General features: G+C 39.6%; 2 pseudogenes; one reads left to right on the top strand and one right to left on the bottom strand.

Moving 5' to 3' along the window:
- The first annotated feature begins 205 nt into the window (after window positions 1–205).
- LOC115744796 lies at window positions 206–7,284 on the top strand (annotated as a pseudogene).
- Window positions 7,285–8,834: 1,550 nt separating this feature from the next.
- LOC115744717 overlaps window positions 8,835–24,703 on the bottom strand; it is a 28,614-nt pseudogene continuing 12,745 nt past the window's right edge.

Raw genomic sequence — 24,703 nt, 5'->3', positions numbered from 1 at the left:
TTAGATTTAGTTTTTCTCGTTCCTTTAGCTTGAACCTGCTTTGGATTAAATTTTGGCTGGAAATTGCTCTCTCGATTAGTGGCTTTTACTTTCTTCTTGGTTATTGTTATCGGTTTTCTGCCTTCTGTTTTGCTGTCCGAGTTCTATCACTATGCTCTCTGTAATTTCGTCATGATTATTTCGACAGGGTTTAGGACCTTATTCTATGAGCATCGAGAAGGCGGAGAAGGAAATTGAGGACATGGCCAAGAAGATTAACGATCTCTGTGGTACGTTCTTCTGAAAAGATTTATTTTTATTTTTACTTGATGAAAGCTCGGAGGATGCAAGTTTTTGCAATTTTCGATCTTCGGTGTTCGGTGATTTGATCCCTTTGCCTGTGAGTCCTATCCAACTGCAAGAACCGAATGAATTGGAGGGAATCAATGACGCTCATGTACTTATGCTTCCTAGAATTTAATCAAGAAGCTGAGTTTTCTTTTGGTAATGTGGATCTAACCTTATTATGGGTTGGAAACAACGGATTGGCTGTTTAGAAGGTGAAACCAGTCATTACTAGTTGCTCTATCGTCATTAGATAACAAGCAAAGCAAGCATACGTAGAGAGCCTATAAAGCCAAGCACGCTGCTGTCCCAGTGTGATAAATTTACATAGGTCACTAACTCCTATTGACCAAGACACTCTTAGGTGCTTGGTGAGGACCTCCTGCACAACCAATTAATTGTAGAGTAATAAAGGCTTGGCACTTCATTCTCTTCCACACTAATATTGCTAATGTCAAGGGTGGTCCCATTAATTTTCTATAGGCGGTGTTGATTGATTTTTATGTCAATTCTCCAAAAGCATGCTGAGGTTTTGTGGGTTGATGGTCTAGCATATTGTCTCATGGTATCTAACAATTATGCACTTTGTGGTTGTTACAACATAGGGACCTGTTTATTTGGAAATGAAGCATCGTCAAATAGCTATCTGAAGAGGTCTTATGCTTGAGCTGTTCTGAGGGATCTTCCATTTTAATTTTCTAGATGGTCTACTGATGGTAATAGTCATCATTTCAGTCAGATCTTTGATTGTCGCTTGTTTTCGTATAAGTTGGTCACTTGGTTTAGATCATTGTATTGACAGCGAGTTAGAGTCTCCTTTTTAATTTGACCGATAGTATGATCTTCCTGTCACTGTGTTACTATAGGTTCTTCTATTTGAGAACTAGAAATGTGAGCAGAGTTTGTATGTTGGTCTGGTCCCATTTGGTGGCGCGGGTACTTGATCCATCACAACATTGGTGAAACTGTGTGCAGTAACCATCTTGTAATTCAGTTGTCATATTTTTCGACTTTGCTGTATATTTCCTTTCATTGTAATTTTATTCTTAATTATGGATTGCAGGGTAGATCGGAACAAATATCAAATTCAGATCCTCTTGCCTCCCAAGATCGATCCAAGTGTGACAATGATGACAGTGCAAGAAAAGCCAGATGTCACATACATTGTTGTTGGTGGATGTGAAGAGCAGATTGACAAGATGCGTGAGGTGTTTTATTCGTCTATTCCTTTTCAGTTGCACACTTACGTGTAAGAGAGAAGGAGGGAACCAAAAGGTGCATGGGTACTAACCGTAATGCTTATTCTGGTTGAACTTATTCATTCTTTATGTTGTTGAGTTGCCTATGCTTCACCCTGAAAAATTTGTCAAGCTTGGAATTGATCCTCCAAAGGGTGTTCCCTGCTATGGTCCTCCTGTTACTGGTAAAATGCTTTTGGCCAGCGCTGTGGCCAACAGAACCGATGCTTGTTTCATTCGAGTAATCGGGAGTGAACTTGTTCAAAAATATGTCGGTGAATGAGCTTGGATGGTTCGGGAATTGTTTCAGGTTTATGGACACACTATGTTGCCTTCAAAGTTTGTCTTGCACTAATGACTATTGTTTTTTTTTTTTTTTTGATAACCGAGGTGTCCTCGCGGCCGGCGAGCTTGCGCTCAAACCAGCGGTAAAGCACGACTAATCCTCGGGGGCAACTGCAGGACCTTACCACCACGGTGCCCGGGTAAGACACCGGCACTATGAAGTTTTGAACCCGGGACCTCTCGTGAAAGGAACCGAGCGCAAACCAGTGCGGCCACCAGCCGGTGGGTTCACTAATGACTATTGTTTATCTGCGCTTTATTCTATATTTGTAACTAGCTATAAAATACATATTTCAGATGGTTAGGTCCTAAAAGGCCTCTATTGTGTTCTTTGATGAAGTTGATGCAATTGGGGGTGCTTGTTTCCATGATGGGGATAATGAAGTCCAGCGTACAATGCTTGAGATTGTGAGCCAGCTTGATTGCTTTGATGCTCGTGGAAATATCAGAGTCCTTATGGCTACTAACTAGTATAATTCACCTCATCTTGGCTCTTGGTGATTGAAATGTGTTATAATCCTACCCATTGCCCTATGGAGGAGTAAGCAATGAATGTGTGCGGCTGGGTTTTGAAAAATTGCCAGTGGCTTTTAGACACTTGACTGTCTTTCTAAAAGGGATATTCTGCTCATGTTTTTGTCTTCATATCATTCAGGCCGAATACTTTGGATTCAGCAATTTTACGTCCAGGACGACTGGATCCCAAGGTTGAATTTGGTTTTCCTGACTTGGAGAGCAGGACACAGAGGTTCAAGATTTGGACAAGAACAATGAACTGCGAGAGGGATGTCTGCTTTGAACTTTCAGCTAGGCGTTGCCCAAATTCCACTGGTAAAATTCTTTCCATGGCTGCCTTTTTGTCTCCATGTCCTTTAAATGCAAGTACTATTTTGTTGAGGTTTTCCTGTGCTTCTCTAATGGTTGTAGCCAAATAGGTCCTTGCTATTGTTTGCTTGCAATTTGTTGACTGTAAAAGCAAACGTCAACTTGTTGGATGCTTGCTGTGTTTGGTTCTCTTCCCAGTGGGATAAATTTACACAGGGCACTAACTGCTATTTGCCGAGACACTTGTAGGTTCTTGGTGAGGAGCACCCCTCCCGCGCAACCCGATTAGCTGTAGAGTAATAAAGGCCTGGCACTTCATTCTCTTCCACACTAAAATTGCTGTCGACCCAATATTTTGCCGTACGGGACTCGTTGGCTGAATGGATGACGTGATGTGATCCTTTAGCAAGACTAGGCGACTTTTTTCTGATGTCCATTCCCTTCGTGCTTCATCTTGTTGAATTTGGTGATTGTAATCATGTCTGACCAGTCACTCTGCCAACCCTGTCTACATGCCTTGAGATATTTGAACTCAATCAATTTTGCAGAGTTTCTTGGGTTCAAAAGCAAATTAAGTGGGGTCATTTAGATAGGTTGTGTGGTCTATGGAGACAATTTTGTTCACCCGGTGCATTAGCTTTGTTTGCTTCAATCTGTACTTTTCATGCTCTGACAGAAGAAGATTATAAGAAAGCCAATGAAGATTAGTCAAATTTGCTTTGTTATTGTATTGATGACCTTCTGTGATGATGAGATCTAATGTTTCTTCCAGTACTTGGAATTTTATATCACTAACTCCAAAGAAGAAAAGAAAATGGCAGGGGTGGTCCCATTAATTTCTATAGGTGATGTCGATTGATTATCATGTCAATTCTCCAAAAGCATGCTGAGGTTTTGTGGGTTGATGTCCTAGCATATTGTCTCATGAGATCTAGCAATTGGCACTTTGTGGTTGGTGCAACATAAGGACGTGTTTATTTGGAAGAAAATTGCTCTCTTGATTAGTGGCTTCTGGTTTCTGCATGGTTATTGTCATCAGTTTTCTGCCTTTTCGTTTTGCTGTTCGAATTCTATCACTATGTCATCTCTGTAATTTCATCATGATTATTTCGATAGGGTTTAGGACCTTATTCTACAAGCCTCAAGAAGGCGGAAAAGGAAACTAAGGTCATGACCAAAAAAATTAATGATCTCCATGGTACGTTCTTTTTTTTTTTATTTTAAATTTTGTTTGTGATTTGAGGAAAGCTCGGAGGATGCAAGTATTTTGCAATTTTTGATCTTGTTGTGCGGTGTTCGGTGGTTTCATCCGCTTGCATACAAGTCCTATCCATCTGCAAAAACTGATGAAATTGGAGCGAATCAATCACGCTCATGGACTTATGCTTCCTAAAATTCAATCAAGAATTTGAGTTTTTTTTGGGTAATGTGGATCTAACTTTATGATGGGTTGGAAACAATGGATTGGCTGTTTAGAAGGTGAAACCAACCATTAGTAGTTGCTCTATCATCATTTTTGCTAAGAATTTGATAACACACGAGCATACGTACAGAGCCTGTAAAGCCAAGCACGCTACTTCCCAGTGGGATAAATTTACACAGGGTGCTAACTCCTATTTGCCGAGATACTTTTGGGTTCTTGGTGAGGAGCACCCCTCCCACGCAACCCGATTAGTTGTAGAGTAATAAAGGCTTGGCACTTCTTTCTCTTCCCCACTAAAATTGCTGTTGGGGACTGGTTGGATGTATGGATGACGTGATGTGATCCTTTAGCAAGACTAGACAACTTCTTCTAATTTTCCATTCCCTTCGCGCTTCATCTTGTTGAATGTGGCAATTGTAATCATGTCTGACCAGTCACTCTGCCATGTCTGTCTACATGTCTTGAGATATTTGAACTTAATCAATTTTGTGGAGTTTCTTAGGTTCAAAAGCAAATTAAGTGGGGTCATTTAGATAGGTTGTGTGGTCTATGGAGACAATTTTGTTCATCAGGTGCCTTAGCTTTGTTTGTTTCAATCTGTACTTCTCATGTTGTGATAGAAGAAGATTATAAGAAAGCCAATATAGATTACTCAACTTTGCTTTGTTATTGTATTGATGACCCTCTGTGATGATGGGCTTCAATGTTTCTGCTAGTACTTGGAATTTTATATCACTAACTCAAAAGAAGGAAAGAAAATGTCAGGGGTGGTCCCATTAATTTCCTATAGGTGATGTCGATTGATTATCATGTCAATTCTCCAAAAGCATGCTGAGGTTTTGTGGGTTGATGTTCTAGCATAATGTCTCATGAGATCTAGCAATTGGCAATTTGTGGTTGGTGCAACGTAGGGACGTGTTTATTTGGAAGAAAATTGCTCTTTCGATTAGTGGCTTCTGGTTTCTGCATGGTTATTATCATCGGTTCTCTGCCTTTTCGTTTTGCTGTCCAAATTCTATCACTATGCCATATCTGTAATTTCGTCATGATTATTTCGACAGGGTTTGGGACCTTATTCTACAAGCCTCAAGAAGATGGAAAAGGAAACTAAGGACATGGCCAAAAAGATTAACCATCTCCATGGTACATTCTTTTTTTTATTTTTTTTTTTGATTTGAGGAAAGCTCGGAGGATGCAAGTTTTTTGCAATTTTTGATCTGGTTGTGCGGTGTTCGGTGGTTTCATCCTCCTGCATACGAGTCCTATGCATCTGCAAAAACTGATGAAATTGGAGCGAATCAATCACGCTCATGTACTTATGCTTCCTAGAATTCAATCAAGAAGCTGAGTTTTCTTTTGGTAATGTGGATCTAACTTTATGATGGGTTGAAAACAATGGATTGGCTGTTTAGAAGGTGAAACCAGCCACTAGTAGTTGCTCTATCATCATTTTTGCTAAGAATTTGATAACACGCGAGCATACATAGAGAGCCTACAAAGCCAAGCATGCCACTTCCCAGTGCGATAAATTTACACAGCGAACTAACTCCTATTTACCAAGACATTTTTAGGTGCTTGGTGAGGAGCACCCCTACTGCGCAACCAAGCATTAGAACAGCTTTCTTATGCCTAAATGTAGTTTTACATCATTAAGTTCTGGGTCTTAATGCGATCTCTTTCTGCACTGCAGTTTGTCGTTGGACTTGCTCCTGAGCTTCTTGTGATGTTTCTTTCAACAATTCTTTGACATCACATTTCTTGGCTCGCCGTTCATTTTGTTCATGTTAATTTTTTTGAGAACTAGAAATGTGAGTAGACTTTGTATGTTAATCTGTTCACATTCAGTGGCGCGGGCACTTGATCCATCACATGGTGAAACTGTGTGCACTGACCGTCTTGTAAATTTTTTTTTTTTTTTGGTCGAAAAGCCGTCTTGTAATTCTGCTGTCATATTTTTCGGCTTTGCTGTATATTTCCCTACATTATAATTTCATTCTTAATTTTGGATTGCAGGGTAGCTCGGAACAAATATCTAATTCAGATCCCCTTGCCTCCCAAGGTCGATCCAGATATGACAATGATGACGGTGGAAGAAAAGCCAGATGTCACATACAATGATGTTGGTGGATGTAGAGGTCAGATTGAGAAGATGTGTGGGGTGTTTTATTCATCTGTTCCTTTTCAGTTGCACACATCAATGTGAGAGAGAGGGCGGGAGGGACCCTTAAGGTGCATGAGTACTAACCATAAAGCTTACTCTGCTTGAACTTGTTCATTCTTTAGGTTGTTGAGTTGCCTATGCTTCACCCCTTTTGTCAAGCTTGGAACTGTTACTCCAAAGGGTGTTCTCTGTTATGGTCCTCCTAGAACAGGTAAAGGGTTTTTGACCGGAGCTGTTGCTAATAGAAGCAAAGATTGTTTCTTTGAGTAATTGGGAGTGAACTTGTTCAAAAATATGTCGGTTAAGGAGCTCGGATGTTCAGAAATTATTTCAGGTTGATTGACAAGCTATAATGCCTTCAAAGTTTGTCTTGCACAAGTGACTATTGTTAGTCTGTGCTTTATTCTTTATCTATAACTAGCTATAAAATACGTGTTTCAGATGGCTAGGTCCAAAAATGCATGTGTTGTGTTCTTTGATGAAGTTGATGCAGTTGGGGGTGCTTGCTCTGATGATGGAGTGGGTGGGGACGATGAAGTCTGTGCTTTATTATTTTCCTTCATGATTTGTAGTTATGCTGCTGTCTTTTTGTCTCTATGTCCTTTAAATGCAAGAACTGTTTTCTCGAGGTTTTTCCTGTGCTTCTCTGATGGTTTTACCCAAATAGGTCATTGCTATTGTTTGCCTGCAATTTGTTGACAGTAAAAGCGAATGTCAACTTGTTTGATATTTTCTGTGTTTGGTTCTTTGAGATGGTTCTCTAATCTCATGAGCTGACATAAGGTGTGTCTGCACAGAGACAGGAATGTACATGATCCAAGTTCGGAGGAAGACTGTGACAGAGAAAGATTTCCCAGATGCGGTGAATAAAGTCATTCAAGGGTACCAGAAGTTCAGTGCGACACCTGAATATATGGTTTATAACTGATTGCTCCTTCAGTCTGTCTGAAGAGATGAGGTGAAATGGTGGAGCGCGGTCCTGCAACCAAAAGTTGCGTTGTTACTGGGTGGATGAACAGGTCTTTTGGTTCTTCTGGGACTGTTGGTGGATGTTAAGGGATGCCCCACTGGGCCATAAACATTTTCTTTTGGCAAAAATCCAGGTTAAATGCACTTCCACCTTTCATAGTCATGTCTATGATATCACAGCGATGGACTCATTTTCCTTTTTCGTTTCTTCATGTAAATCATTTCCTATTGCCAGAGTGATTTCTGAACCTGCAGGTTTCTTGAAGTTGAAAGTGAAAGTTACCTTCATGACTTGAGCAGGTTGGATGAATTTGTCCTTTGCTGAACTACTTGTCTTGACACTGATTTAATGAAAGTTCAGTGCCTCGCTATATTTCGTTCCACTACAACATCATTGACTATTAGGGTTGACATTAACGATTCATTATATCGGTTGGATGGGTGGAGTGGGTTTATGACTGATGATCAAGTCCGACACTGCACGCCGCCTGTTCGATGATCACAATGCCCCCACAGCAGCAAAATATAATGAGTTCGTTCAGTCATTCCAACAATCATTAAATCAAAAAGTACGCTGAGGCTTCTTTCGTTTGGAAAATGTGATGTTTATTTTTCTAGGAAGAAAATATTTGAATTTATTTTTTCAACTAGAACTGTTCTTTATTTATTGTTTTTCTGTTCTTTCACTGTTGATCGCCTGCCGCGGCAACGGTCGGCGACCAGCCATAATTGCCCGCCTCCTTGAATCGGGCGAGGCTTGAGCTCAAGCCTCGTCGGACTCAACCTTGCTCGAGGCCGGCGAGCAACGTTGAGCTGGTGAGGCTCGAGCTCGCTGGCTATGGCTGGTCGTTGACTGTTGCCGTGGCTAGCGAGCAATATAGAAAGAGAAAGAAAAGAAAAAAAGATAAGAAAAGAAAAGGAGCAAATAAAAAATAATTAAAAATTTTAAAATAATTTGTAAATGTTTAAATAAAACTATAAAATTCAAAATTGTTTTTAAATTAATAAAAAAGAAAATGAATGTGAAGGAGTTTGTGAAAAATGTTTTTTTCTTTTGAATAAAAAAGGAAAAGATTTTCCTTTTGAAGGAATTTTTTTCATGAATGGAAAATATTTTCCTTGATTAACTTATTTTCGCGAACTAAATTCAAAAAATATTTTCTTAGAAGTTATTTTTCGTAAAACAAACGGGGCCTAATAGTTGTAAATCTTTCTGCATTAGCGCTTCTTATCCCAACCCTTTTTAATAGCAGAAGTATATGTTTGGAGATCCTAACTATTAGGAAATTGCCAGGGGAAAAAAATTCAATTTATACCCAAATCTTGAATGGCGATTATGGGTACCGGCCAACAATAAAGCAAGAAGTAGCTCGACCATGGGATGCATATTAACAAGCTACATAGACCAAGCTATTGCTCGTTCAAGCAGTACATCCACAGTAGTTAACTTGGTAAAAAAAAATGAATCAGGTGAAAGGGTACCTCTGGAAGAGAAGGTTTTGAACATGAACCCTCGAAGCATAGACGGTCACAATGATTGCCGAATGTATCAAACTGGTCTTCTAGGATGTGTTCTCGTAGGCATCCGCTTCATTGGGTCTTCGGGATGCCCTCTGCTCATGTTCACCTGTTGAACTAATCGAACCAATGCTTGCACCACCCCGGACATAAGGCGGTTGGAACTCTGGCTCCGCCTGCTCCAACTCATTCACGCAATGATCAACATCGTAGTGCACCAAAACAGGACTCCCAAACCTTTAAAAGGAAAGTTCAGCTTCCTTTCACCGGTACCTGCACGCAAAGAGCAACGACATCTGCAAATCTGGAGAGGGATTTCACTGGGTAAAGCTCCGTAAGGCCTGGATCAACCATTTTAGCCAAAGCATCGATGTCATGGAGTTAAGGCTTAGCCCATTTAACGAAGGATCGTTCAGCTCTTCCCCTGGAGGCTGGAGCTGTCAGCAGAAGTTTCAACAATTTAACTGTGAAATGAGAGAACCATTTTCTCCTCACAGCATCCTTTGAGCTGACGATGTAATACTAAAGACTGTATTTTCGGGTGCAAATAGGAGATCTTTACATGTCTCTAAAGTGAATCTCACCTGTCAAATGGTTGACGTCCAGTGAGGAGCTCCAACATGACTACCCCAAAACCATAGACATCACTCTTTAGAGTATTGTTAGTTTTGGCGGAAGTACATCTGTGCTAGTTTATAGTAAAGGATTAAAAAAAGGAACAAGGACAAGTATGTGGGCAAATATTCTCGGCAAAAGCACAAGGGAAAGGAAACTTTTTTTTTTTCAATTAGTTGTGTGTTACAATGGGAGATGAAGAGCTTTAGTAGTTGGTCTTACTTTTACCTAGACGGACGCCCACTACAGCTATTTATAAGAAAATACAACCGACATAGGGGAGTGTTCTAGGTTATTTTTCTTACTTGTCTTTCAAGCATTTCCACCGCCTAAGATTTTTTAATATTTTTTTAACTTTTTTTTTAAAAGCTTGTCTAGAGAATTCTGCACACATGGATCCTCTCTCCATTCTTCTAGAAAATGGATCACAAGTTAACAAGTATATTGGCCAGACAATGCAACCTCCGGAGCACTGTATCTTGACCCCACATTTTGGTTCAATATCTGCATGGGAAAGAAAACCTGAGTTTTCGAAATTATCTTAAAATCTACTTTTATTAAACACACCACAGAAATTGTACAGAACTTGGGAGTCCAGCAGATAATGTTATTCCAGGGAAATGCCGAGGGCGCGTTGGATACTAGTGCAAGGGAAAATTCGTAGGCTCTTCAGTGTCACCAAGTTTTGCAGCGAAAGCATGTGGTCAGCCAAGTTATCCAAAAGAACATCCACGTGAATTCTTATAGAACTTCCGATTCTAGTTTACCGAAATTGTACGCTTCCCAGTTAACAGTAGATCAAGATATCAAACCCAAGGACACAAATTAGAACAAATCATTTATGTTAGAAGCTGAAGACGCATATGTTCTGCAGTAGGGAGGAAGCTTGCTAGTCCGCGATCCGAAAGATGAGGATTGAGCTCTGCATGCAATAGGATGTTTGCGGACTTGATGTTCTTATGAACTATGGAAGGTGAGCAAACCTCATGCATGTACCTGAAACATTCAATTATCTGATGGGAATAGGACGAAGAGGAAGGACGATTTAGACAGCTTGAGGAGGGGATTTTGTTCGATTTAGAAATTCTCATTCCCATCCAGAAATGGTTACAAGACAAGCCTTTATATAGGCATAATACAATGACTCTTCAATTACACGACTCATAAATAAAGAACAACTAAATATATTAATCAAAACATTGTAACTCTAAAAGACACTTGGAAAGACTACAAAGCATTAAAGACAGTTCTTGATTCATGCACTAGCGCGTGCATGCGCCTTGGGAGTCTAATGGACTCATCGACACCTTGGTGATACTTAATGAATTTGGTTTAATTTCCAACAAAACTCCCTCTTAAACCAAATTCTCTTCCATCAATCATTCCAAGTAGACTCTTGAATTTTCGAAACACATCAATCTTCGGATGTTTAGTAAAAATGTTTGCAACTTGATCTCCGGTTTTTACATACGACACTTCGATTTCTTTCTCTGTCACCTATTCTCGAATGAAGTGATATCGAACATCGCTATGTTGCTTCGTTCATGCAAAACTGGATTCTTCGCCAAAGCAATGGCTGAAACATTATCGACATTAATCTCTATCGCGTTCTTCTGCTACAAATGAATTTCTTTGAGAAGTTTTCTCAACCATATCGCATGACATACGCATGAAGATGCTGCAACATATTCGGCTTCACATGTTGAAAGTGTAATGGATTGCTTCTTTGATGACCACGTGAAAGCAATATCACATAAGAAAAATACGAAGCCTCAAGTACTTTTTCGATCATCAATATCTCCACCATAGTCACCGTCTGAAAAACCTCTAAGTCGAAACTTTTGAGATGGATAATAATATAAGCCGTGAGAAACAGTACCTTTGACATATCGAAGTATTCTCTTTGCAGCTTTAAGATGAGAGGATTTCGGTTTCTCCATATATCGACTCACGATTCCGACACTATACAAGATGTCCGGCCTTGTACATGTCAAATATCTCGGGCTCCCAATCAACCTCCTATAATATATCGAATCAACATCGACACCTTCATCGAACTTTGAAAGTTTGGCTCCGCATTCTATTGGTGTATTTACCAATGTACAGTTCTTCATGTCAAACTTTTCAAGTATGTTTTCCGCATAGCCTTTTTGGGAAATAAAAAACCCATCACCACTTTGCTTTACTTCGATACCAAGAAAATAATTCATGAGACCATTATCGGTCATTTCAAATTCTTTCACCATAGATGCCTTAAAAGCATAAATCATTACTGCATTATTTCCTGTAAAAATAAGGTCATCCACATATAAACAAGCCAATAGAACATCACCTTTTTCATGCTTGAAATAGAACGCATGTTCATATGGACATTGAGAAAATCCATTTTCCTTGAAATAGGTATCAATTCTGGAATTCCATGCTCTCAGTGCTTGTTTAAGCCCATACGAAGCTTTCTTCAATCTCAGCACTTTGTCTTCATGATTTTTCACAAGAAACCCTTGGGGTTGTTCAACATAAATTTCTTCTTCAAGGATGCCATTTAAAAATGCTGATTTGACATCCATTTGATGAATTTTCCATGCATTTTGAGCTACAACAGAAATGATTAATCTAATCGTTTCCATGCAAATGACAAGGCAAATACCTCGTCATAATCAATTCCAGCATTTTGCTTGTACCCTTTTGCGACGAGCCTGGCCTTATAACGAGTGACTTCTCCTTTCTCGTTCTTTTTCACCTTATAGACCCATTTGACACCAATTGCTTTCTTGTCCTTCGAAAGATCCTCAAGTTGCCATGTTTGATTTTTCACAATAGCTTCGATTTCTTCATTCATGGTTTTCCTCCATTTTTCTTCTTTTACAGCATCATCATACACAATCGGCTCACAATCTGCAAGAAGGCATACAAGGTGAAGTTCATCGGTAACTTCATAAAGCTGGGACAATCTTCTCGATCTTTGTGCTGTTGGTTCGTCGACACCGTTTGAAGAAGTTGGTGTTGATGAACTCGGACTCGAAATTGATGTTGGAGAAGAAGGTGAAGGTTGATCCTTCAACTTCATTTGATTGGAATCACCATGAACATTCACTTGATCGTTTGGATTGTCCTCCCACAAAGCATCTTCATCGAACTTTACATCTTTACTTATGTACACTTTTAAAGTGTTAGGATCAAATAATTTATAAGCTTTCGATGAATAGTCATACCCAATAAAAATGAGCTTTTTGCTCATATCTTCCAACTTTGATCTTTTCTGATCTGGAACATGAGCATATGCAATGCTCCCAAAAATTCTCAAATGTGAAACACTAGGTGTTCTCCCAGTCCATGCTTCTTGTGGAGTCACGCCTTCAAGTCCATTTGTCGGACATCTATTTTGAAGATAGATTGCACGCATAATAGCCTCACCCCGGAGTTCTTTGGGCAGATTTTTGCTTTTCAACATGCTTCGAACCATGTCGAGAATGGTTCTATTTTTCCATTCCGCCACGCCATTTTGTTGAGGAGAATAAGGAGCCATCAGAAAATGCCGAATACCATAATCTTCACAAAATTTGTTGAATGTGGCAGAAATAAATTCTCCGCCACGATCGGTTCTCAAGGCTTTAATGAAATAGCCACTCTCTTTTTTAACTAATTTCTTGAATTGTTTGAAAGTTTCAAACACTTTCGATTTTTCTTTCAAAAAATACACCCAAATTTTTTGAGTAAAGTCATCAATAAATGTAACAAAATATCGATGATTACCATACGTCCGGGGCGTGATTGGACTGCACACATTCGAATGGATCAATTCCAGCAGCTTCTTTACTCGAAAAGTTGCTTCTTTTGGAAAGCTGGTTCTGGAATGCTTGTCGATGACACACCCTTCACATAATTGATCGGGATGATCAATATGTGGTAAGCCATAAACCATCTTCTTATGAGAAAGCATATTGAATCCACCAAAATTGAGATGGTGGAACCTACTATGCCACAACCATGAAGGATCATCCACACATGATTTTAAGCAACGAGCCATTTCATTTTTCATATTGAGAGTGAACATCTTGTTCTTCGACATCTTCACGGATGCAATCAACTTATTATTTTGATCTCTTAGCACAAGGCTAAGATCTTTCATGTGCACAGAATATCCTTTCTCCAAAAGCTGTCCCAAACTCACGATATTGCTTGACATTTTTGGAACATAATAAATGTTAGAAATCAACTGAAGTGCACCATTCTTCAAACGAATCCGGATTATACCTTTGCTTTCGACAAGAATTTGGGAATTATCACCGAATGAGACTTTCCCTTTGACTGTCTCATCTAACTAGGCAAACATCTCCTTTCTTCCGCACATGTGGTTGCTTGCTCCAATGTCCAAGTACCACGAATCACTCTTTTCTCCTCCGTCTTCTTTGAATGCCAATAAAAGAACGTTATCGGCATCATTCACCAAGTTTGCCTTTTCATCTGCTCCACTACTTTCTTTATGCCAACAGTTGTTGACACCTAAATTTTAATTTTAATTTATCATTTCATAAAAATGAGAATTAGTAATGGTTCTCACAAAAATAATTTTATCATGCATAGCACATTTATTTTCTGTCACTCAAAAGCATGTTATGACATTTAGGGTCGGATGTCGGGTCAATTGAGCTTAATTTGATAGGTGGCTGGACTAGACTAGTTTGAAAAATTTCGAATGAGGCTCAGAGGGGATGCCGAATTTTTCATCGTAATTTTGGACTTAAAACAGCCCGTTTGTGCTCTTAAAATTGTAAAAAGGCCTAAATTAATTATCCATTTGATTAATTAAGGTCCAATTGGGTCCGGAATGACAAAATGAGCCCACAAAAGGCTAGGATTTTGGTCCAACCTGTGGGAGTCCTCATTTGGACGAAAATTCTAGCTATTTTTAATAAATAGGACTCCTCAAAAGTCAGAATTTTCAATCCGACGATCGATATCTAATAAGAGTTTCCGAATCGAACGGTCGTCGGTAAACTCTACGCTTGCATGCAACCCTTTGTTCTATAAATACACAATTATGCCTAGGGTTAAATGGGGGGACCATTACTAAAATTTTCGGCACACTGTTGGGCGGAGAGAGGAGAGTTTTTTGAGAAGTACGAAGGGGTCCGATTGTTTCCCCCGCGGTCGAGACAATCCCCCTCAAAATTTCGTCGAATCCTCTTTTGTCGCTCGTCCACGACCGCACACTACCGCCGCTCCAGCAGCTCACCCAAGGTCAGACGTCCCCGCCATCACAGCTTCTCAAAGTCCGCATCAACCCGTCTTTGTTGTTCGCCGCCGAAAACCTTCCATGGAAAACTGCTGACCAGTCCAATTCGCATTGCTGTTCAGCTTTGGGTTAAGGTGCATTGGTCTTTATTTTGCTGTTATTTAAGGATTTAATCCTCGTGCTACGTGTGATAGATTACCCGGAGGCAATCTCTGGTGATTTGTGCTTCAAAAAGCGCAAATTTGGGGTGGAACTCATCAAGCATGCTGCTGGGGAATTCAGTTCGGAAGAGGTGAGTTTTCTCGATCCTTATTTATCCGTGCATATTTACTTGAGAATTTACATGTTGTTCCTTGGTTCTTTTGAACGTACGATGGTTTCGCAATCAAGTTTAGAAAAATTGCATATTCTTCCATCAAATTGATGCCAAAAACCGAAGGAGTTGCGCGGGAACTGTTTCTTTTAGCAAGCTTAGATTGATAGAAATTATGCCTTTTCTCAAGCAAAGGTCGCTCGCCGATTTTTCTCAAGATCGAATTGAATTGAGCAAGAATGAGTTTTCTTTTCTTTTCTTTCTAAAAAAAAAACTGGAATTTTTTGCGTATACATATACAATGGCCGAACGTATGATGATCGGATGTTTCCTGCCTAGAGCTATCACAATTGCTTGGATTAGTCCTATCCCATAGTCATTTGACGTTATCTCATGTGGTGGGTGGAGTTTTGATATGATGCGGATGTGTTTTTTTTATTCTAGTGATTATCTCTAACAAGTATTTTCATGGAAGTGTTCATCCATTGTTAAATTGGCTTGTCTTGTGATTCTATGATGTTATCGGATGTTAGAGATAAGACTAGATCCGAATGAAATTTTTTGAAGATTATCTGAGCTAATTCTTCCAATCTTTAAAGATAATTCTTTCAAATTAAAAAAGGATAATTTTCTCAAAAAATTGAAATCAAATTTTGGATGAGGAAAGGTGGATCCCAATGCCATATTTCGGCTACCCCTCTAATTTTCGAAATTTCAAGCTCAATTGACTCATTTTTATTTTATTTTTGTCATGCTCGTTTTGTTTTGATTTGTTATAAAATTTGCACATCTTTAAACAAACATGCCCATAATATATGCTCCCCATGTGCCTAGACCCGTCGGAAAAAATAAATTACACGCCTTAGCCACAATTTCATGGAATGGGATGGTGATTTAGTATAGAAATTCGTATTCTGCCCTTCGGCAAAAGGGACGTTGTTTTTCTATACACATATCCATACACTGGTTCGAATCCTCGAAAATGTAGCGGATAAAATCTTGCTCTAGCCCGGATCTTTGGGAATGAGAGGATTTTCGAAAAAATTGAAAATTAAAGGTATATTATGGGCATTTTTGTTTATTTTTGTTCAGATTTTTGATTGCTTTTGAATGTTTTCTTTTATTACTAAAAATACCAAAAAAATCATCCTCTGGGCACATAATATATGGTCTCATATTGCATTTTTTTTTTCATAAAGATCAAAATCATTCAAATCACATTAATCAATCAAGAAGGGTTTTTCATGAAATTGGTACCGAAAGGGCATTAATTTTTCCAATTAATATAACCAAGTCCCCGAGCCCATTTTTCTCGGGTGCGCAGAAGTAAAATAGTTCTCCCTCTATTTTATTAATGTTTCTAATCAACCTTCCGTAAATGATTAGTGGCAGCTCCAATTGAATATTTTTTATGAATAAACCTAAGTTGTGATTCGGTAGGACTTGGGAGAGTCCGAATTAGGTTGGTTGATTTAATTGACCCGATAATCCGTTAGCCTAAATTTTAGGTCGCGACAGCTTGGCGACTCCGCTGGGGACTTAATTTTTAATTTTTCAAAAATTAAAAAGGGGTGAATCAAATTTTTCAAAATAATTTTCGGAAATTAATCTTCAATTTTCGAATTTTCTAATTAAACCCTTTAATTTTTGAAAAAACTAAAAATTGGTGGACTTAAGCCGTGGATTTTCATGCCTCGATTGTTTGGTTGTGATTTGCTTTGATTGATTGTGAATGTGATTGATTTTTGGACCGGTTGTTTGGAGTTGGATTGCTTTTCATTCGATTATATCTCAATCATGCTCCTTTATTCTTGATTTTTCTAATCATTTTCATGCAGGTTTGCTTAATTTTTGGCATTTAATTTAATTATTTCATTTTATTATAAAATGCCATGGTTGAGTGAATTATACCTGTCGTGCATGATTCGTGACATTGCATTGGACCCTAAAATGCTAGTTGAACCTAGGATGGTGTTTGGGTAAGGATTTGCCGGGCCTCGGGATGGAGGAATGGATGACTTTACCCTCGACCCCGATCATGTTGAGAATTCCTTGCTCTGGCCTGAATCTGCGGGCATGAGAGGATTTCTTGACATCCCTCAAGCTCAAGAGGTGCTGGATACGACTTAGATCATTAAGTCAGATTCGCCCTCAAAAACTCTAAAACACATGGCTAATAAAGCATGCATATGTCATTCCGCTTGTCTCCGAACTCATGATCGTCATGTTAGCACATGTATTTTCTCCCTTCATTTCCTGAGTCGGTCCATGGCAAATTAGGTTTGTCTTATGGTCTTGTCGAGTTCCGTCTTTTTACTTGTATGTTTACATTCCTAGGTCTCTTGTTTAGGCATTTTTTTTTCCTTTCGGATTTTATGGTGGTCATACTTTGATTACACTTTTAGAGTAACAAAACAGCTCTGTTTTCATTCTGACCTTGTTGTCTTATACCAAATTTTACACCCCTTTCACGTTGGATTTAATTTCCTCACTTCAAATGAAAAATGTTCGTAAGATCTTGATCCATCGTCTCAAAAAATTTCGTGGTAATCCAGTGTGTTTTCTATTTATTACGGAATTAATGGCCGGGGTCGAGCAGGCTGGAATTTGACACGTTCTCAGACTACAGATTCATTTTGCAATTTACTACTAGAAAACATGCTGTATTGCTAAATTGCAAAACATGAAAGTTGTAGATCTATGTTTCAACTAATAGCCTGAAAAATTTCAGAATTAAATTCACAATCTAAGGGGGTCCTTCGTTCTTTTAAATATAGGCGGACAGAATAGTTTTCTGAATATGATTTTTCGGAAAGACACATTAAACTGATTTGATCCACTCAGATCTAGCTCGATTGTCCAACACAAAAGTTCTGTATCAGCCTCTTCCTATAAGCTGGTACATTTTCTCACCTTTTTTACCATTAGATGATTTTTCACGAATTTGTTTCCAAAATCCGACAAGGTTGGAATCTTCAGGTCGGGGTCACGGGTCAAGTGCTCATGTGTCTAGTATAGCCATGGATCAACTCAACGTCTCTCATGTATTACACTCATCATATGACCCTCCCTTTGAGGTAATTTACTACGGGTACCCCACGTGCACCAATTGTTACTCGATCCAAAGCAAGAAAGATGGCTGATGATACTGAAATTGCGGCTCGTGTCGAAGCGCAAGTAAAAATGCAGATCAAAGAAGAGATCAAGGATATGAAAGACCAGATAGCTATGTTGACTCAGATGATGACTAATTTCATGATGACTCAAAGACAAACCCCAGTGGCATCCATGATTCAACCCCCAGCAATTGTCGTTCCTCAAGCGAGCGCACAAAGTGATGGAGCATTGAATGGCATGCCACCTCTTGAAGATGTTTTACTTGGAGCTCAAGGTGACAATCCACCTCTTGCAAATGTTCCTCCATCCGGCATTCAAGGTGTTACTCAGCCTCCCGGAAATGTCATTTTACCCGCGCCTCAAATCGCCACACCAACTGTACCCAATGTTGCAACCGGCATGTTAAATGATGAGAGTGCCAAACTTTTGGCAAAATTCGATCAACGATTGCGTGAAGTAGAAGGAACGCATCATGTTTCCCCGATCGACCTGTCTATGTATGCGAAGGTTCAAGTCCCAGAAAAATTCAAGTTGCCGGAATTTGAAAAGTATGACGGCACGTCTAACCCGGTAGAACATGTCCAGATGTACCAGGCCTGGATGACTAAGTATGTCACCAATGATCTTCTTATAGTCCAAACTTTTCAGGCAAGTTTGAAAGGGCCAGCCATGAGATGGTACACCAACCATCATATCAACCGCATTGAGACTTGGGAAAAAATGGCTGCAGCGTTCATCAAACATTTTGGATTTAACCTAGACATCACCATCTCTAGGGAAGATCCGGAACAAGCTGAGATGAAGAAAGGAGAGACCATCAAACAAGACACGACTAGGTGGAGGAATTTGGCAGCCCAACTTATGCCGGAGTCGTCGGAACGGGAATTGATGAAGTTATTTGTGTCTATGCTTCCACAAAACATGCGCTCTCATATACTAGGTGCATCTGCTCACTCATTTAGCCAGCTAATCTCGATGGCTGAAGAAGTAGAGAGCGGATTAAAGAAAGGTTGGTATGGCGATTTCGGTTCTTCGGGGAAGCGATTCTTCGGAAAAAAAGATAAGGAAGCGGCCACTGAGGTGAATGTGGCCTATGCCCAAAAAGTTCCCGTTCAAGCCCCTAGAGCAACAATGGCAACCCAACAAACAGTTAACTATGGCCATCGGAACCAACGTCGGCAATTCCGCCCCAAGCGTCAATTTACACCACTTCTGGGAACTCCTTCGCAGGTCTTGGCTATCTTGCGAAAGAAGAACTTGCTAACTTCGGATCCTCAACGACCCAATTATGCCTCATTCCCTAAATATGATCCGACTAAGAAGTGTGATTATCATTCGGGTGAACCGGGTCATTCAACTTATGATTGTATGGTGCTTAAGAATTGAATTCAAGATTTGCTCGAAACAGGGGCATTTGCATTCCAGTCAGCCACCAACCTAATGTGCAGAGTAACCCGCTGCCAAATCATGTGAGCAATTGAAGGATCTTTTGAGGAAGTGGGTGTAGACCCAAATTAGTATCATTTTTAATTTTATGCAATCCCCTGCGTGGGTATTTCCCTGTATTCTAAGTGTCTAGGTCGCATTTTCATTTCCTAGGTTGATTAGAGTCAAAATTCCTCACCGTTGAGGAATTGTTTGCATTTTGAATTCAATAAGATGTAATTGAATTGATTCATGATCAATAAAATTACAGAAGTTTTCATTATTTTGGAATCTTGTTGAGGCATACCAAACTAACCCAATGACGATAACCAATGATCGAACAATCTGTTATCAATGGTAAGTACTGAGGGTTGGGCTTCTCAAAAATTATTGTTCCGAGGTTTTCGAAAGCAAAAGGTTTTTCAAGAAAAATCTTCTTAAAATGGCTTACATGATGTTTAACCCTGCTTGTTCTATTGATCCATCGGCTACATGTTTGAGAACATGTTCAAGGGCAAGATACATCTAATGCGAGCTAGGGCACTACGACTTTCAAGGGATCAAGTGTGGAAAAAGTAGCTTGCCAAAGCTCATAATTCGGTCTCCGGTACTGGCCATGTTTGGGGCAATCTCGTATTTTGGTAAAAGCTATACCTATCCTAATTGAAAATGGAGCGAGCAGACCTCAACTTGAAAGATGGAGTATGTTTCTCTATCTCACATTACTTTCAAGGTAATACTTACTTTCTTCCAGGAGCATATGACCAACTTGATGGTAACTATCGTGACACAAGTCGAAGCATCTCTCGACTCGTTCATGCATGCTTTTCTTGCTTTAGGGCAAAGATAGGAATGAATCAATTCTCAACGCGAGAAGTAGACGTCCCGACTTTGGTTGATCTACTCACATGTTCTCGAGCAACGTAGATTTTCTCATTCCCGATAATTTTCTCGCATTCTTGCATGGTCATTTTTTTTTTAGCAAAAGGCATGAGATTTTCATGAAATGTGGCTAATGCTTGAAATTGCCATGTTCATGTCTTGCATAGTTTACGCGTGATTGTTCTTCATGTTTAATTTACCAACTCTGATTAGGGACTATAAACACATATGATGCGTCAAATGTGACGAATGGGGCATAACAGAATGATGAAAGGCAATCCATTTCCATATATGTCCCACATTTTAACCCCCAGTGAGTTGAGCGGGAGTTAGGTTCCGTATTCACAAGACAAAGGGTTTTCTCGCAAAAGGTACGACAGCCGAAATGACAGAGGCATTCATTTCCTCTATCCAAATACTATATGTTGCCCTTTGCTTCACCCCTTCGAACGGTGGTTTCGTTTCAAACCCCCTACCAGGAATATCCCCACATTGGGGCAATTTAAAAAATGCAAAGAATGAGTGGAATTTTCTTGCTTTCACTTGCATCAATCTATTGAGTGTATTTGTTGCATGCGAATTCTATGTTAGCTCAAGGGCCTTAAACATGACGAAGAGCATTTCATTTCTACATCATATATATTTATCCCTTGCTTAACCCAATTTGAGCGGCGAATTCGTTTCTTGAAACCCAATTGGTGATCATCCCGAAAGGAAATCATTTTAGACCATCTGATAGACGAACCAAGTGCCTTGGAGCAAGCTGAAACTTGGAAGATCCGACAGCATAATATGCAAAAGACTTAGATGAGACTCTTCTTTTCTCTTAACAAAAGAGCTCAACAAGAAAGATGGGAGTAGGGAGTAAAAAAAGCAAAGCTCGCCATGCAAAAAAAAGGCAAGCAAGAGAAAAAAAAAAAAAAAAATTCCGAAATTCAAGCATTCAAAAAAAAAAAAAAGAGGAAAAGAGGCAATCTAAAGAGCGAAAGGGCCCACTCCCATCGGGAAAAAGAAAAAGAGCTCTCTCAAAAGAAATCTCCGGAAGGAAGGGAGGTCCCACCTGAATTGGTTCATAAAATGTTCCTCAAAGAAAAACAATTTCTGAAGTACATTAATGAAGATTACCGATGGCACTCTTGCTGAAGTATCAAGGATGGATGATCACCAATCTTATCATCATATACCCCTTTGTTCCGAATAGGCCTTTCATTTCCAAGCCTACCTCGAACCTACATTACAACCCTTACCAAAAGTCTCTTCGGATTATGACACTAGGGTTAACATAGGATTTCAAATGCTCATGAATATTGCTCGAACAAGTGCGAGCAAGATCATTTTTATCTCATTTCGCAAGGTTCTTGGCTTGTAAACCTGAAGCAGATAATGAAGAATTTCATTTCATAAGCTTTGACTCGACCGGAGTCCCCTTTGATTAAACCTTTGACCTAGCCCTCATTACGTTCCTAATCAAGACCTCAAGATCGGCTTCATCATACCAATTGCGAGATCACTTGGATCCTTATTGAATGCGGTGATGGTAAGATTGAATGATTTCTCTTAAATCCTGCAATCGGGATAAATATCTTTTCTCGCGAGTGAGAGAAAGCCCTTTCGGCCTGAAGTTCCTATTCATATTACATTCGGGTTATTCATGATGTGATAACCTTCCCGAACAAATTTGGTAATGCAAACTCGACAGAATAATTATGCATAAACCACATTGTGAACAATTATGGCATGTGAGCAAAATGCATATTTTTGTTTTTAATCATGCTTGACAAGAACTAAAGAAATTGACGATCGACATAGAGTTGTGCATGATCTTATTGTTGAAGTTTGTCATGTATGCTTGCACGTGTTACCTTTGACACTATCTGCCGGGTAACACGTTTTTGATGTTCGAATTTTTTTTTCGAGTCTCGAAGTTTATCCAAGGATTATTCAATGAACAAAGCCAAGCTAGCAACCGCCCACAAGATAATCCTTCAAATTCTCGGATAAGTATGTCCCGAACTTACCCGATATTTCCATTCCTATACTTGAATAAGGTATGTTTCTTTATCATTGTTCGACACTTGAATTGAGCATGACAATCCCGACATTTGAATTGGGCATGGTAGTACAATACTTGGTTGAAGTCCACGGGGGTAATTTCCCAATAGCCAACTTGTTTGTCCCTAGTTGAAGTCCACGAGGGTGACTTCCTAGTTTATCGTCTCATGTTGAGATCCACGATGGTGATCTCTTGAGAGACAATTTCATGATTGAAGTCCATAGGGGTGACTTCCTATTTATCGTCTCATGTTGAGATCCATGAGGGTGATCTCCCGAGAGACAATTTACTGAATCATGGTGATAGTCCACGAGGGTGACTTCCCACGATAACAACTTACCGACTCATAGTTGAAGTCCACGAGGGTGACTTCCCAAGAGACAACTTACGGACTCATAGTTGAAGTCCACAAGAGCGACTTCCTAAGAGACAATTTACCGACTCATGGTCGAAGTCCACGAGGGTGACTTCCCAAGAGACAACCTACCGACTCACGGTTGATAGTGCACGAGGGCCACTTCCCGAGAGACAAAAATAGTCAGCTTGAACCATAACTCAAGCATATTTCTTCACAACACATATTGTGCGCTGTCTCGCGTCGGAAGGAAACTTACGGTAACAGATGGGCTTAGTACCTTAGTATTCTGGCATCAACTGGAGGTTTGGAAATTAAGGGAATCATCGGCGTATGAGGTATTTGCTAAAACATGTATTTTCGTATGCGATCCATGTGCAAGTTTCTCTAACACGAGAAAAAGGGAAATCTTTGACACATGTTATTTACAAGACTGCATTTCATGCATCATTTCACCTGCATCAGAAAATGGGATTCAGTCCCACAAAAAATTACTATGATTTGCATCTTCAAAATTTAGGTTTCAATTTTGGTCTTTGAGCGAAACCTCTGCGAGTCTTTACTCAAAGAGGGGCAGCTGTTGACACCTAAATTTTAATTTTAATTTATCATTTCATAAAAATGAGAATTAGTAATGGTTCTCACAAAAATAATTTTATCATGCATAGCACATTTATTTTCTGTCAGTCAAAAGCATGTTATGACATTTAGGGTCGGATATCGGGTCAATTGAGCTTAATTTGATAGGTGGCTGGACCGGACTAGTTTGAAAAATTTTGAATGAGGCTCAAGGGGATGCCGAATTTTTCATCGTAATTTTGGACTTAAAACAGCCCGTTTGTGCTCTTAAAATTGCAAAAAGGCCTAAATTAATTATCCATTTGATTAATTAAGGTCCAATTGGGTCCGGAATGACAAAATGAGCCCACAAAAGGCTAGGATTTTGGTCCAACCTGTGGGAGTCCTCATTTGGACGAAAATTCTAGCTATTTTTAATAAATAGGACTCCTCAAAAGTCAGAATTTTTAATCCGACGATCGATATCTAATAAGAGTTTCTGAATCGAACGGTCGTCGGTAAACCCTACGCTTGCATGCAACCCTTTGTTTTATAAATACACAATTATGCCTAGGGTTAAATGGGGGGACCATTACTAAAATTTTCGGCACACTGTTGGGCGGAGAGAGGAGAGTTTTTTGAGAAGTACGAAGGGGTCCGATTGTTTCCCCCGCGGTCGAGACAATCCCCCTCAAAATTTCGTCGACTCTTCGTCAAATCCTCTTTCGTCGCTCGTCCACGACCGCACACTACCGCCGCTCCAGCAGCTCACCCAAGGTCAGACGTCCCCGCCATCACAGCTTCACAAAGTCCGCATCAACCCGTCTTTGTTGTTCGCCGCCGAAAACCTTCCATGGAAAACTGCTGACCAGTCCAATTCGCATTGCTGTTCAGCTTTGGGTTAAGGTGCATTGGTCTTTATTTTGCTGTTATTTAAGGATTTAATCCTTGTGCTACGTGTGATAGATTACCCGGAGGCAATCTCTGGTGATTTGTGCTTCAAAAAGCGCAAATTTGGGGTGGAACTCATCAAGCGTGCTGCTGGGGAATTCAGTTCGGAAGAAGTGAGTTTTCTCGATCCTTATTTATCCGTGCATATTTACTTGAGAATTTACATGTTGTTCCTTGGTTCTTTTGAACGTACGATGGTTTCGCAATCAAGTTTAGAAAAATTGCATATTCTTCCATCAAATTGATGCCAAAAACCGAAGGAGTTGCGCGGGAACTGTTTCTTTTAGCAAGCTTAGATTGATAGAAATTATGCCTTTTCTCAAGCAAAGGTCGCTCGCCGATTTTTCTCAAGATCGAATTGAATTGAGCAAGAATGAGTTTTCTTTTCTTTTCTT

This window comes from Rhodamnia argentea, chromosome 8 (assembly GCF_020921035.1).
Source record: "Rhodamnia argentea isolate NSW1041297 chromosome 8, ASM2092103v1, whole genome shotgun sequence".
Taxonomy (NCBI): Eukaryota; Viridiplantae; Streptophyta; class Magnoliopsida; order Myrtales; family Myrtaceae; genus Rhodamnia; species Rhodamnia argentea.
This window is presented reverse-complemented; position numbering and strand designations above follow the sequence as displayed.